Source organism: Sciurus carolinensis, chromosome 6 (assembly GCF_902686445.1).
Source record: "Sciurus carolinensis chromosome 6, mSciCar1.2, whole genome shotgun sequence".
NCBI lineage: Eukaryota > Metazoa > Chordata > Mammalia > Rodentia > Sciuridae > Sciurus > Sciurus carolinensis.
In genome coordinates, this window is record NC_062218.1 from 121694377 (window position 1) to 121710270 (window position 15894).

The 15894-nt window shown below is 33.7% G+C and overlaps 1 pseudogene; it reads left to right on the forward strand.

The window, feature by feature from the left end:
- The first annotated feature begins 724 nt into the window (after nt 1–724).
- Nucleotides 725–3363, forward strand: LOC124986394 (peptidyl-prolyl cis-trans isomerase A-like; annotated as a pseudogene).
- Nucleotides 3364–15894: the final 12531 nt, after the last annotated feature.

The following is a 15894-nucleotide window of genomic DNA, read 5'->3' on the forward strand; positions in this document are numbered from 1 at the left end:
GTCTTATCTGATAATCTCTTTAAAAGACTCATATAGTATGTTTGTAATTATTGTTGTAACAAACATATTTGGATTTGTTTCTACTACTATTGTTTTCTAATTGTTCTGCTCCTTCATGGCTATCTGTGTGTGTGTGTGTGTGTGTGTGTGTGCTTGTGCACATGTACTGATTTCTCGATTTTCTACTTGTAGCAAATATAATAAGATCTAAAATTGAAAAATATCTCTGTTCCCTTCTAATTATTTGATGATATAATTTTTTTCAATTCTGAAAAAATTCTCTCAATTTAGATATTATAAAGATTTTAGCTTTACAATTTTCAACTCCAACATTAGTATATCCATTGGTGTGATTTTATACATCAGTATCAGTTTATCTTCATTCTTGACTTCTTACTTGGGTTTCAATCCTTCCATGAAATACCATACAGTGGAATATAATTTTTCTTTCTTTCTCTCTTTTTTTTTGGTGGGGGAGCAGTGTGGGGTAGGTACCAGGGACTGAACTCAGGGGCACTCGACCACTAAGTCACATCCCCAGTCCTATTTTGTATTTTATTTAGAGATAGGGTCTCACTGAGTTGTTTAGCACCTTACTTTTGCTAAAACTATCTTTGAACTTGGGATCCTCCTGCCTTAGCCTCCAGCACTGCTGGGATTAGAGGCATAAGCCACCACTCTGGGCAATTTTTTTTTTTTTTTTTTTTTTTTTTTTTTTCTCTTTAGAAGTTGTATTGCTGTGAGCCTCTTGGCGGTAAATTGTCATTTTTTAATTTTTATTTTTAATTTATACTTTCTTGACGTGTGGTCATATTATTTTGCAAATAATAAATTGGTAGCTATTTTATCTCAATAAATTGAGCACATGTTCTCACTTCTTTGTTTGCCATTGACTGGTCTGATTTGAGACTAAGTGAAATCTCTTTCTAGATTTTTGGGTTTTTTTTTTTTTGTCAGACTGAAAGATATGCTTTTTTCTTTTGTTTTTATCTCCAGTTGCTTTCCATATCTTTGATTCTCTGCTCTATGGTTTCATTTATATGTTTGTAAATGTATATTTATTATTTATCTTCCTCATAATATGTTAGGCTTTCTGAATTTAAGAACTCTTGTCTAATTGATTTTGAAGGTCCTCAGGTATTCTTTTATGATGTTCCTTCTTCCCTGTTCTCTGTTCCCTTCTTCTGCATACTTGTTTTAATTTTAGGTCAAAGTCCTTCCTATATTTCTCAATGTCTTTTAGTCCCCATTTCTTTATCATTCCAGACATATTCATGATGTTGAAACATAATTACGTGTTTCATTTTACTTTGTATTTTAAAAAGTTTTAAACATACTAATTTCAGGTATGCTATTTAGTAATTCAACTGTTTAAACTACTTTCTGGCATTTTCTTTTCCTCTGTTGTTTCACATTTATGGTGGATGGTTTAATTACATTGTTAAATAATTTATTGGTAGAACTGGAGAAGTTCTATGAGGCCCATGGTGTTGTGTTAATATTTTATTTTCTATTGTTTTATTTTTTTAATTTAATATAATTTTTGGCTAGGAACTCTGTACTTTTTTCACATTGTGATCCTTCTTATTTTCTTGAGACTCTCTAGATCATCCTAAACTGTACATTAAGATCCCTAATCGTGTGAAGATCACTTTTCAAAACCAAGTATTCAAACATCTTTTTTTCACCCCTTGTCTTTTAAACTTGCAGTTGAGATCTCTGTTTCCAGTGCACCTTTACTGAGGGCACCTCCTTGAGGCAGTGGGGTTTATGTTGGTGAGGACTGACAGACATCCTGCTAGACAGACAAAACTTACCTTCACTTTGTCTTTCAGTTTTGGACCCCAGAAATGTCCCCTAAGCCTTTAAAGACCCCTCTATGCATTTGAAAGGGTATCTGTCATTTTATCTCAATATTTCTTGGGTTTTGGTAATGGGAGGTTTTTCAGAATATTTAATCTCCTATTTAATTATAAACAGATGCCAGTCTAACTATTCTTTATATTGAAGTTCTAATATATTTAAGAATTTTAAAAAACTAGGCACTGTAATATACTATAAATGGAAACATAAGAAAGCAAAATAGATTTTGTTAGACCTCACTTTTTTTTTCTAGATATTTTGGTCCTTCTTGTGTATCTTATCTTTGAGAAGATTTAAAAAAAAATATTTAAATGACTTTAAGATTAAAGAAAAATAAACTAAAAAGAAATTGGATAAAACATTTGTATAGATTTAGATTTCAAAACATAAAAGATTTCTGGGAATATGTCTAAGAGGCTGAGGTTGAACATAAAGTATAGGATAAGGTAAGACGCTATGGCCTCAAGGAAAAGGAAAAAAAATTCTAAGAACTATAGGTAACCAAAAAGCTACAATCCCCTGTATGAAACTTTTCCAGCGTTTTTTAAGTCACTCTGACACTATAGAACTCACCTTGCCCTTTCCTCCTGCATGAGGACCAGATGATGAAATGTCTTGTGGTGCTTAGTCCATCAACAATAAGAAAGATATCTATTTTAAATAGTAGGCACTTCCTGTTTTTTATTATTAAGCCAACTTCTTTAGTCTCTGAAATTACTGTTCTAATAGCTTAGGTTTCAGTTGTTTATCTGTTCTTATTAGTGTGTCTGCCAAAGTCTAAATTGGCTAAAACACTGATGTTTTCCATTTGTATTGCACATCTTGTTTGTATGTTGAGGTTTGTTGTTACGTACAAGATGAGAATATAATTAGTCAGCTCTCCACATCCATGGTTTCCATGTTTGTAGATTCAACCAACCTCAGATTGAAATATTAAGTAAAGGCTTTCAAGTGCCGCTGTCGCCTGTGGTCGTTCTCTGTCAGTCACAGTCAACCCTACCGTGTTCTTCCACATTGCTTTCGACGTCGAGCCTTTGAGCCACGTCTTCTTTGAGCTGTTTGCAAAGTTCCAAAGACAGCAGAAAATTTCGTGCTCTGAGTACTGGAGAGAAAGCATTTGGTTATAAGGGTTCCTGCTTTCACAGAATTATTCCATGATTTGTGTGCCAGAGTGGTGACTTCACACGCCATAATGACACTAGTGGCAAGTCCATCTATGGGGAGAAGTTTGATGATGAGAACTTCATCCTGAAGCATACAGGCCTTGGCATCTTGTCTATGGAATATGCTGGGCCAAACACAAATGGTTCCCAATTTTTCATCTGCACTGCCAAGACTGAGAGGTTGAATGGCAAGCATGTGGTCTTTGGGAAGGTGAAAGAGGCCATGAACATCATGGAAGCCATGGAGTACTTTGGATCCAGGGATGGCAAAACCAGCAAGAAGATCACCATTACTGACTGTGGAAACTGTAATACATTTGACTTGTGTTTATCTTAACCACCAAACCATTCCTCTGTAACTCAGGAGAGCACCCCTCTACCTCATCTGTTCGCAATATCCCATAATCTTTGTGCTCTCGCTGCAGTTCTTTGGGTTCCATATTTTCCTTTATTTCCCGCCCAAGTCTAGCTGGATTGCAGAGTTAAGTTTAAGGATTATGAATAAAAACTAAATGACAAAAAAAAAAAAAAAATTAAGTGAAATACTGTATCTTTACTGAACAAGTACAGTTTTTTGTTTTAGTCATTACTCCCTGAACAATGGAGTGTAACACCTATTTATATAGCAGTTACATTTCATTAGATGTTATAAATAATCTAGAAATGATTTAAAGTGTATCATGTATGTAAGATGTGTGTGGGATTATGTGTATACTATACAATTTTATATAAGATACTTGAGCATCTGCCTGTTTTGGTAAACACCAGGCATCTTGGAAACCACTCACCCATGTATACTGGGGAATGACTATACAATGTAATTAAAAAAAACAAAAAAAAAAACAAAAAAAAAATGGCTCTATATTTCTCTCTTCTCCTCCTTTCCTTTTCCTCTTTTTCTTCCTTCACCTATCTCCTTATGGTGTTTCTCAAGGAGTTATCACAAAGTAATTATGAGAAGCTGGGCTACCTCAAACCATTGGTAAGTTTTTAAATTTTGCCCCCAAATCAAACTAATGGTTTAGATAGAGCTACCACTATATCTTCTCTCTTCACCTTTCCTTGCAGCCATCCCTTTGACATGTAGCTTTACAGTTCCTTTCAAGACTCTAAATAAATTTTTGTGTCTCTGAATTTGATTTTCTTCTCCAGTGCAATGTATGAATGAAATTCAACCAGAGCATTGTTAGTATAAACATTTATTTATACAAAAGCCTTTACTTATATTATGAAAAATGCAGGCATAAGAAGTTACCTTCAGAGCATTCCAACTAACTGGGGAAAAGAAAGTAGACTTTTTTTTTTTTTTTTATCTTTTTGTCTTTAACATGAGAAGACCAATAGAAATCCAACTGGGTTTAGCTGGAAGGGATAGGCTAATTTTAACACTAGAATAGGATTGGTTTTATGTCTTATCATTCATTATTTGAACAGTCTGAATTTTATATAACTGCTTATTTGTTTAGCATAGGAAAAAAATCAAGGTGATGGTTAACAGTTTAATGTGAAATTTCAATTAGTCACAGACTTTTTTTTTTTTTTAAATACTTAGAGGATAGTTTCTTTTAGCTAATTCTTACAGTTCCCTTCACTCCCAACTTCTCTTTTCCAAGTAATTCAACTCCTCCAATGGAGTTTATTTTAATAAGAAAGCATTTTTTTTCTCTTTGCATAGGTTTTTTTAATTATTATTTTTAAAATTTTTATAGACTGCATTTTGATTCATTGTACACAAATGGGGGTTTAAATGTAAAATACACTGAATTGCTTAAAAATACAGGGACTACAAAAGTTCAGTATATGTATTTTGTATTTTCATAACTTAATTGATTTCACTGAATCCCATCTAATTATTGTTGTGTGGAAATTTTGCCTAAATGAAATTAATTTAAAAGATTTGAGAAAAGGAAGACATGTATTTGATTCAGCTGACTGGATACTTTAGAAAGTACTTTAATAGGCAATGTATTAATTTTAAACATTTCTAATTCAGTTCAATAGCAAAGTTTGAACAAATCAACAAACACTTATTGAGGGGTTCCAGTGTATTTAGACTGTATAACACTTATTTATTTATTTATTTATTTTGCCCTCACTGACTATAATCAAGGGAGATGGGTGGAATTGTTATAGACCATAGATGCCAAGAGGGAGACAACTTTGGGATTCAGTAGTCTGAGCATATTTTAGTTTTGTAATACATATTTTTAGGTATATAGAAAGGAATCACTTTCTCCCTTAATGCAAAGATTAGTATCTTCCTATTCTACTTCCTGCCTTTCTTTATTCACCTTAAACAAATAAGCAAAAACTTCAACTAGAGGCAGAGCAGTAGGCAACTAATAATGAATTCACTTTGCCCTTGTATCCTAGAACATAAAATATTCTTCATTCCTGTGGGGTAATTCACCATGGTGTTTATTAAAGGGTACTGGGTGATACAAAAAAGCTGAAAGAATACCTGAGAAAGAAATGCATGGCCCAGAAAAAGCAGGCGTCTCTCCCCACAGTTCTAACTGTGACTAATGCTTTTAAATTGGTCAAGGTGTAGATAATGGAAAGCCGAGATTATGATCTATACTGGTCAGATAGTGGCTTCTTATTCCAGATATGCTCTTTACTTTTTTCTTTCTTCTTTCTTCCCCCTTTTTTTTTTTTTTTTTTGGTAGCTGAGATAAAGAAAAGAAAACAAAACAGAAAGAGCATGGTCTACAAGCCCCCCAAGACTCTACAGAGTTTTGTTATTGTTGTTGTTCGTTTTTGTTTTTAAGTCTGATTTGTTCAGGATTTTATTTCTTTTGCACATAGGCTTATGGTTTCAGTTTTCCACAAAAGGGATTTTAAGGTCAACGTCTCTACCACATTTTGAAATGCTTTTATTTCTTTGGTATCGAAAACAAAAATGAATTTTGAATCATGAGGTATCTCCATACAAGAAATAAATATAGGGCATTTCAAATTAGAATTTTCTAGAGTTTTTTTCTGCCAATTACATTTGTTATTCAAGAAAAAAATAGACATCTTGAGTAATATACTTATAAAAGCCCATCATAAGACATGTATCTCTACTGACATAATATGGTCCAAAATACATCCACCGAGGATCTAATAGAATGAAGTATATTTCTTAATTTACTTAGAATGGGGAGGTTCTTGGTCTTACGCTAGTCCTTATACCAGAGTTGGAATACTATTCTAATGTGATACAATTTCAGCAAGCTCTGTCAACCCTTTCATCATTTCAAGTCACAAAACGTTATTTCAGTCCCTTAACACACTTAATGACCACATGGATTTTATGCAGTGTACTGAGAGCTCTGATTTATTTTTAAGAACAAGTCTGTTAGCTAGATTTATAATAAAGAAACTGAAATCTCTCTCTCCTTAAAAGACATAATCTGCAGTTCATTAATTATGTTTGAAAGAAAAACAACACATATGAATAGGTAGAAGTTCTAGGATAGACATGTTCAGAATAGTCATCTTTTGTTGAGTTACAGAGAAATGAAATCTTGTAAGAATTTATACTTTTATTCAATTACATATAAATTATATCTTGTTGCTGAATCTAATTTTACATTATGAATTTACCCTTTTTACTTCTGGTAATTTTTTTGTCCTGAAGTCTGTTTTATCTATTGCTAATAGAACTATCAATTTCCTTTGACTTGCATTTGCATAGTATGTTACTACTCTTCTTTTAAACTTTCTGATTAAGATGTAGATTTGTAATCAGCATACAGATATATTTTGTTTTTTAAATGTCTTCCAATACTATCTATTAAGTAAAGTATATATATCCATTTATATGTATCATACTATCTAAAATATTAGGACTTGAATTTACCATCTTGTTTTGTGGTTTTTTTTATGTCTATCTGTGCTTTATTTTCTGCACTTTTTACCTTTATGAAGTGGTTGTTATTGATTAGGGCAAGATTTTAGAAAACATTTGACTTTGTCACTTGTGTCTATAGTCACACTACCACTGCAATGGAATCTTCAACCTGAATTTGGATTCAACATGTGAATTTAGAATACAATTTGGTTTCTCTAAATAAATCATCTTGTGTAGATTTTTTAGCATTTGTTCTAGGTATTCATACACAAAATTTACTAGAATCCACTGGATTAATTTGCCACTTTGAATGAGATATAGAAATTTTTCTTTAATTTTTTCATTAAATTCATATTTAATGAAATATAGAAATTTGAATGAAATATAGAAATACAAATTTCATTCAAACTAGAAAATTAACTTCTATTCATAATATCATTGTCTAACATGTTTTCATGTCAAATATAAGAAACATAGCAAGAAGAAACAAAAGCAAACAGGAAAGAGAAAGTTATAAAAGTTATTGAAATTAATAACATCACCGTTCACAAATCACATGGTCTTAGATATAAAAATCCTCCAATGATGCCACTAAAAAACTATAGGAACCAATAAACAAATTCAGCGAAGCTGCATTGCTTATCACCAACAGCAAATTACCTGAAATAGAAATCATGAAAGGAATCCTATTTATAATTGCTAATTAAAAATCTGGGAATAAATTTAACAGAAGAATTAAAAGATCTCTACAATGAAAACCATAAAACATTGATTAAAGAAGTTGAATACAACACACACACACACACACACACACACAGACATACACAGAAGGAAAGGCATCAGGAGTTCATGGATTGGAAAAATTAATACTCTGTTTGGTGCTTGTTATGGAACCCAGTGCCTCATACAAGGATTTTTATTGCTAAGCTACATTCCAGTCTTATATTGTTAAAATGTTCATATCACCCAAAGGAATCTGCAGATTCAGTGTAATCTCTGTCAAAATATCCATAAAATTCCTCATAGGCTGAGGGAAAAATTCTAAAATTTGTAAAGAAGCACAAAAATCTCCAAATAGCCAAAATGGTCTTGATCAAAAAGAACAAAGCAGAAAACATTATACAACCCAACTACAAAATTACTGCAAAGTTTTAGTCATCAATAAAGCATGGTATTGGCTTAAAGATAGATATGTAGGCCAGTGGGACAGAGTAAAGAGCCTAGATATAAACTCACACATGTACACCCAATCAATTTTTGATAAAGGGATTGAGAGCAGAAATGGGGGAAAGGAGGTTTTTTTTTTTTTTTTAATGACTGCTGCTGGGAAAATTAGGTATCCACATACAAAAGAATGAAACTAGACTCCTATCTCTCACTAGTTATAAAAATCAACTAAAACTGAAATAAAGACTTAATATAAGACCTACAACCAAGAAACCACTAGATGAACTTAAAGGAGAAATACTTTTATAATATATTAACCTGGACAGTTTATTTTGGACAAGACTTTCAAAGTACAGGAAATAGAAGAAAAGTAGACAATTGAGATTACATCAAATTAACACTAAAAGCTTATGCATAGCAAACAGTCAACAGAATAAAGTGGGAGAAAATGTTTGTAATGTATACATTTGAAAAGGTGTTGATATGGGAAGAACTCAAAAAACTCAACAGCAAAATAATAATGATAACTTGTAATGACTAATTGTCAGATTAATTGGATTAAGATATGCTGATGACTGAGAGGCTTATGGGTGTGTCAATGAGGGTATATCTAGGAATGACTGGAATGAGGGATAGTGAACTGAGGTGGAGACCCTCCTTAAGTGTGGGCAGCTGCGCTCAATCGGATGGTGGCTTGGATGGAATAAAAGTTGGAAGAACAAGGAAGCAGATGCAGATGCAAACTGGGCTCTTCTTAAATGGGTTCTTGATTTCTGCTTCCATCCTCTGAGGATAAGGGATTCTTGTTTCTTCACTCTTCCAAAGTAGACTCTGCCAGTAATTCCCCAGGTAGTTGCCAGAAGCCTTGGTCTTGGACTAAGGTAGCACTGTTGATCCTTCTTGTTCTGGGCTTCTGCGTCTTGAAATGCGCAGCTGCTGGTTCTTCCATCTGTCCGGCCTGTAGATGGCCATTGTGGACTATCCAACTTCTGGTTGTGTAAGCCAATCTAAAAAATCCCCTCTTTATAATCATACTTCCTATTGATTCTGTTCCTTTAGAGAACCCTAATACAATAATTATCTATTTAAAAATGGGCAATAGACCTTAATAGGTCTTGAATAAAAGCATACAAATGTCAACAGATATATAAAAAATGCTAAATTTCAGTAATCATTAGATAAATACAAATTGAAACTACATTGAGATATTATTTCAGTCCACTAGGAATGGCTGTTATTCAAATGACAAAAGATAGCAAGTATCAATGTGGTTGGGGAGTAAAAAGAACTTTGAACATTGTTGATAGGAATGTAAATCAGCAGATCAGCACAACCATTGTGAAAGATGTATGGAGTTTCCTCAAAACTTATAAACAGAACTACCATAAGACCAACAAGTTCACTACTGGGTATATCCAAAGGAAATGAGATCAGTATATTGAAGTGACATCTGTACTGCCATGTTTTTTGCAGCATTTTTCTTAATAGCCAATAAGTAGAAATAACTGGAGTGTTCATCAACTGGTTGATAGAGAAGGAATTTATGTGTATATACAGTGGAATATATTATCCATTAAACAGAATATAATTCCATCATTTGCACAAACATGGGTGAATTTGGAGATCTTTATGTTAAGAAAAGTAAGCCAGGCCCAGAAAGATATGTACTTCATGATTTCAGTCACCTGTAGATATGTTAGTCAGCTTTCTGTCACTATAATGAAATACCTGAGATAAGTAACTGATCAAGAGGAAAGATTTATTTTGGCTCATACTTTTTGAGGTTCTAGTCATAGTTAGGTTAGCCTATTTGCTTTGTACCCATGGCTCAGCAGAATATCATGTCAGGAGTGTGTGGCAGGGCAAAACTGTTCATCTTATCATGAACCTGGGAGAAAAAGAGAGAACAGGGAAGGATTGAGGCCATACCATTTCCTTTAAAGAAATGTCCCCAATGACCAAACATCTTCCCACTAGACCTCACCTCCTAATGGCTCCACCACTACCCTGTAGTACAACTGTGGGGACAAAGCCTTGAACCTATGGATATTTGGAGAACACTTATCCAAATCATAGAAGTGAAATATAAGAAAGTTGATCTCAGAAGTCAAGAATATAATAGTAGCTACTAAGAACAGAGGCAAGAAGATGGGGCATCAGATGGAGATAGGTACTATTGTGCTATTGCATAGTAGTTTGTCTTAAATAATGACAACATACTTCATCAAATATCTAGAAGAATTCCAAAAGTTTTCATCATAAAGAAATTATACGTTTGAAGATATAGATATGTATTCCCTGATTTAAACCATACACGTGTGCATGTATCAAAATATTATGTTGTCACAGAAATATGTACAATTTTATGTTTTTGTCAGTTAAAAATAATTCAAATTCAAATACTATGTAAAAAGAAACATCAGACAATTTTGCTTCAATAATCAAACATTTTTTAGAAAACTCAAGAAAAAAATCCATTTCTTTAGCCTATAGTTTCACACATTAATTATTCTTTCTTCCTTCCTGATATTCTTGGTTTCCTTCTTTTATCATTCCTTTCTGTTTGAAGAACTACTTTTAGCCATTGTTGTAAGATATGTCTGCTAGTGACAGTTCTCCTAGTTTTCCCTCCTCTGAGAATGTCTGTTTTCCCTTCACTTTTGTGGGATATTATTACTGCATACAAGATCAAAGTTGACAATTCTCTCTTAGTTGTATTCCAAAATTTGAAAAGTGCCATTCCACCTTCTTCTGACCACCATTGTTTCTGATGAGAACTACGATGACAGTTGAATTTATTCTCTCTTGTACATAAGGTGGCATTTCTCTCTTCCCGCTTTAAAGATATTTTCTTTGTGTTTGGTTTTCAAAAGTTTGATTATAATGACTCTTGTCATTGGTTTCTTTGAAATTCACCCTGCTTCTTGAATCAGTAGGTTATAACAGACTTGGGAAGTTGCCAACCATTTATTCTTTCAATAATTTTTCAGCCTCATATTTTCTTTTCCCTCTTTCCAAGATTCTGAAGACATGAATGTTTTGTCTTTTGTTATGGTTCCACAAGTTCTTGAAGTTCTATTCACACACACTCTCCATCTATTTTTCCTCTATTGTTCTGATTGGGTAATTTCTACTTTTTCTGTTTTCAAGTTTGTTGTTTCTTTTCTCTGTTCTCTTTGTTCTTGATCCCATTCATTCAGTTTCTTTATTTTGGTGGTCATATTTTTCATATCTAAAATGTCCATTTGGTTCTTCTTTTTCTCTTTATTTCTTTGCCAAATTTTTCTATTCCTTTGCAAGACTTTGTTTTTCTCATTAGGTTAAGAATGTTCATAATTGATTCTTGGAGTATTTTTATAATGTATATGTAAAAATACTTGTCAAAAAATTCCAACATTGTCTGGTAATTTTTTTTTTTTTTTACTTGTTGAGATTTTTCCGGTTCTGAAAGTGCCAAATGATTTTCAGTTGTGTCTTGAATTTTTGGTACTATTTTATAACTATCTGGATTTCATTTAAAATATGCCATCTGTTTAAACATGATTCCTCTAAGTCTGCATTGCTGGAAAACTGGGGAACAACCATAGAGGTAGAAATTCATGTTGCCTACTTGGACTCCATTAACATTTCATGGTTGGAAGTCACCTCTTAAAAATTGATAGGTGGGGAGTCCAGGCTCCCCAGTTATTATGGTTTGGATATAATGTGTCCCCAAAAGTTCCTTCTTATGCAGGAATATTCAGTGGTGAAATGATTAGATTGTGAGAGTTATAAACTAATCAGCCTGTCCTAGTTTGAATGGACTGACTGGGTGGTAACTGTAGGCAGGTGGGGCATGACTAGAAGAGGTGGGAAAATGGGGAGCATGCAGTGGGAAAATGGGGAGCATGCTGTGGAAGGGTGCATCTTCCTTGTGGTCCTTTCCTCCTGTCGCTGTCTCTGTTTCCTGATGCCATGCCCTAAACTGTTTTCCTCGGACACACTTTTCCACCATGATGTTGTGCCTTACCTCAAGCGCAGAGCTATGAAGTTGGCTGATCATGGACTGAACCTCTGAAAATGAACCAAAATAAAAATTTTCCTCCTCTAAGTTGTTCTAGTTGGGTCTTTAATCACAGCAATACACAGCTGATTAGTACGTCAGTAGCTCTCCATTGATATGCCTTCAGTTTCCCCACTGAAATCTTAGTGGGAGGGATTTTCATTATCACTGGAAGGCAGTGAAAGTCTTACCTTCTCTAATACCCCTCCTTCTGGATAAGGAGGGCAAGGTATGCCTTGCTGGTTGAGGGTGGCAGTCCAAATTCCTTACATATTCTTAGGGGAGAAAGTTTACTATTGTTGAATAAGGGCGAAAATCTCAGCTTTCCATATGACCTTCTCTGCAAACAGCCTAGTTGAAAGTAGGGACGTTTCATTACACCCGAAGAAGGGTAGAAATCTGCTTGGCCTTAATTAGGAAGTGAACGTAGGGTCAAAATTTTTCTAGTGCTATTTAACTGGAGAAGGGTGATTATTATTATTATTATTATTATTATATTATTATTATTATTTTGTATGTGTGTGTGTGTGTGTGTGTGTGTGTGTGTACCAGGGATTGAACTCAGGGGCACTTGACCACTGGGCCACATTCCCAGCCCTATTTTGTCTCACTGAGTTGCTTAGTGCCTTGTTTTTGCTGAGGTTGGCTTTGTTCGTGGGATCCTCTTGCCTCAGCCTCCTGAGTCACTAGGATTATAGGCATTCACCACTGTGCCTGGCAGAGCGGCTTTTATTAAAAAAATTCTGTGTTGTTAGCTTCCCCTGTTCTGGTCCTTTGGTAGGTAAAGCAAGCCTTTTGGAGAATTCAAAACAACAACAACAACAAAAAAGCTGCATCTTTTGGTGTTTACAGATTGTTGCCATTTCTATACTGGGATATTTTAGGCAAAAATAAAACCCAGAGAACCTACCACCTTGTAATATACCAGGTCCTAGCTAGTGTCTTTTTTATCTCCACCTATCAAAGTCTTATGTTCATTTTATAGATAATACTCAGCACTTTTAACTGTATTTATTGAAAGAAACAGAAACAAGTATGTCCACTTATTGTTTATGCTTAATCAACGATGGATTTGGTTTATCATTTTGTTTTCTCCTTTTGACTTGTTTGAAAATTTTTATTCAGTTATATAGTTAAAATATGGAGCCTGAGCGGATCAATACTTTAATTTCTTCTGGAAACATATGACAAATGAATTTTGGATAGCTTGTTTCCACTTAACTACATATTCCCAACTTCTTTGCAATTATCTTCAAATATTTAAATTTAATATTTGAAAACCCCACAAGATGACATTTTTAATGTTTAATCTTACCCACATTTTTATGACTGCATTAGTTCATGGTCCTTCTTGCATTTCATATTATCTTCTGGGTTTTTATTTTCTTCTGCTTTAAGTGCATTGTAAATAATTTCAATCGTTAGTTTCCTAGTGGCAATCTCTTTTGGTTTTTGTCTGTCATCCTTAAAAGATACTTAACTGAGTAGAGAATTCGAGGTTCACAATTATTCTTTCAATACATTGAAAATAGTATCCATTGTTACTCTTTGGCTTCCAGTTTTGTTCCTGGAAAAGTTATCAGTCATTTTCTCTGATTGTCTTAAAATGTGATCTTGGTTTTCAGTTTCTACAGTTTAATTATGGTGAGAGTGGGTGTAAATAAAATTGCTTTTATCTTTCTGGCTTTGGATTCATTTTGAATATGTGGATAGGTATATTTCATTATTTATGAAATAGCCTCTATTATTCTTTCAAATAATGGCCTGTTCTTATTTTCTTTCTGGGATTGTGATTCAGTTCATATTAAACTTTTTCATTATATCCTTTATGCCTTTTATATGCTCCTATATTTTTCTTCTTTATGCTTCTCAATACTTGCAGCTCACTAATCCTCCTCTTGTCTATTTATAATGAGCTCTCTACCTCTATCCATGTCGCTAGTAAACATGTTCAGTCAGTTCTTAACTTTGATTACCATATTTTTCACTCCTTAAAGCTAAACTCTTATTGTGAGATTCTATTTTATAAATTCCTGTGAATGTTATGAAGTTTACGCTTTATTTTCTTAAACATAGCACAATATATTTATGGTTTTATCTGAAAATAAAAATATCTGAAACCTTCATGTATGTATTTCTGTTGTTTGTGTTTGATCATTTTCACTCAGGCAACCATGGTTGCCTAATTACTTTGTGTCAGGTCATCTATATGGGAAAAAAATGAGTCAGTCATTGAGAGGAACTTTAGAGAGAATTCCATTTTCATTTGTTATTGTGTTTGGGGTACTACTAGCTCTAGAACACCTAAATCTAGATTGAAGTTTTAAAATTTCATGTTGGCTATTAATTTCTAGTGTCATACCATGAGGGTTTAGCCTTTAGAGGCCCCAGTTTATTGAGTTGTTTCCTTCATTATAGATCACTTTTATCAGCAACAAGTTCTATTTTCCTTCCTCTTGCATGTAAGGTTATCTAAAATAAAGTTCAAGTTTTCTAGGATAGGCAAATGCCATCCAGGTAAAAATAGCTTTATTAGTTTCTTATGCCCAGTGTCCCCAATTTCTTTTAGTTTTTACCAAGTGATTCCTTATTATCTTTTCATGTGACTTTTGCATTCAAGAAAACAAAAAATGTAAGTGTTCTCTATGGTGAGAGATGAATGGTCTGATTAATTTGGAGAGTCATTACCAGAAAGCAAAAATCTCTTTTTGCTGTCTGTGGTATCAGCCCATTATTAGCCTTAACAAAATAGCAACATTGTTTTGTATCTTTAGGAAAACTAAACATAATCAGCCTAGGACTTCAAAATGTGAATGATGGTTTATTAGTGATAAAACTAATTAGTGATAAAAAGTGATGAGTTTTCCAGGACTTCATAGCTCTTAGTGACGCCCATCTGCAGTTCTTTTGAGGGCCTTGTTGATTGACATATGTATTTATTTGTAATGTTATTGAGTGATACTATTAAATGCCATTTTCTTCTTTGTTAATCAGGGTAGGCCTGTGGTCTCTGAAGAAAACCTGCTGACATCTTAGGTACATAAAAATGTGGTTAAATATGGACAAATTAAATTGGAATGTGTATAGCAAAGTGCAATAGACATCCTCCCAGGAACAAAAAGCAGCATGTGCTTCAGTGCAGGAGAAGTCCAGCATTAACTGACATTTACAACCTCACTCCATTCTTCCAACACCATAAACTTCACACTGAATAAAGAAAATTGGAAATGAAATTTGGAATTGAAAATTTGGAATAGCAGAATTTTAGATGATTTTCTTGAATTTGGTACCAAAGTGCTAAGCAACAGATTTAAAAAAAAAAAAAAAAAAAAACTTGCGTAAATTTGGTTGATAAACACAACTCTAAGGGGGCAGTGCCTGGAGGAGGTGGTTCCACTACCTCCAGGAGGCTGCTCAGTGATGATGGGCAGAGCAAACTTGCAGAGGGTAGAGAGACAAGCAAGCTGTCTCAGTGTGGACCAAGGGTGAGACTGGGCTTATTTATTCATAACCTACCATAGCTCATACACTGAACTAGGTACCAGTGTTATAGCAGTAAATGAAATGTTTCCAACACTCCTAAATTTCCACTCCAAAATACAAAATGGCATAAAAGCATCTCTTAATTCAATAATTAAGAGTGAAGTCACTAAAAAGGAAATATTTTTCCTGGTAGCAGTTGGAGAGTTGACTGAGTTGCCTTGAACTGCTTTTTGTGCTATAAAAATTAGTTATTTCAACTCTTTTTAACATTGACCTATATAGATTTCGGTATCCTGAAGGCTCTCACCCTTGATCTCATCCTAAATACATAAAGACAC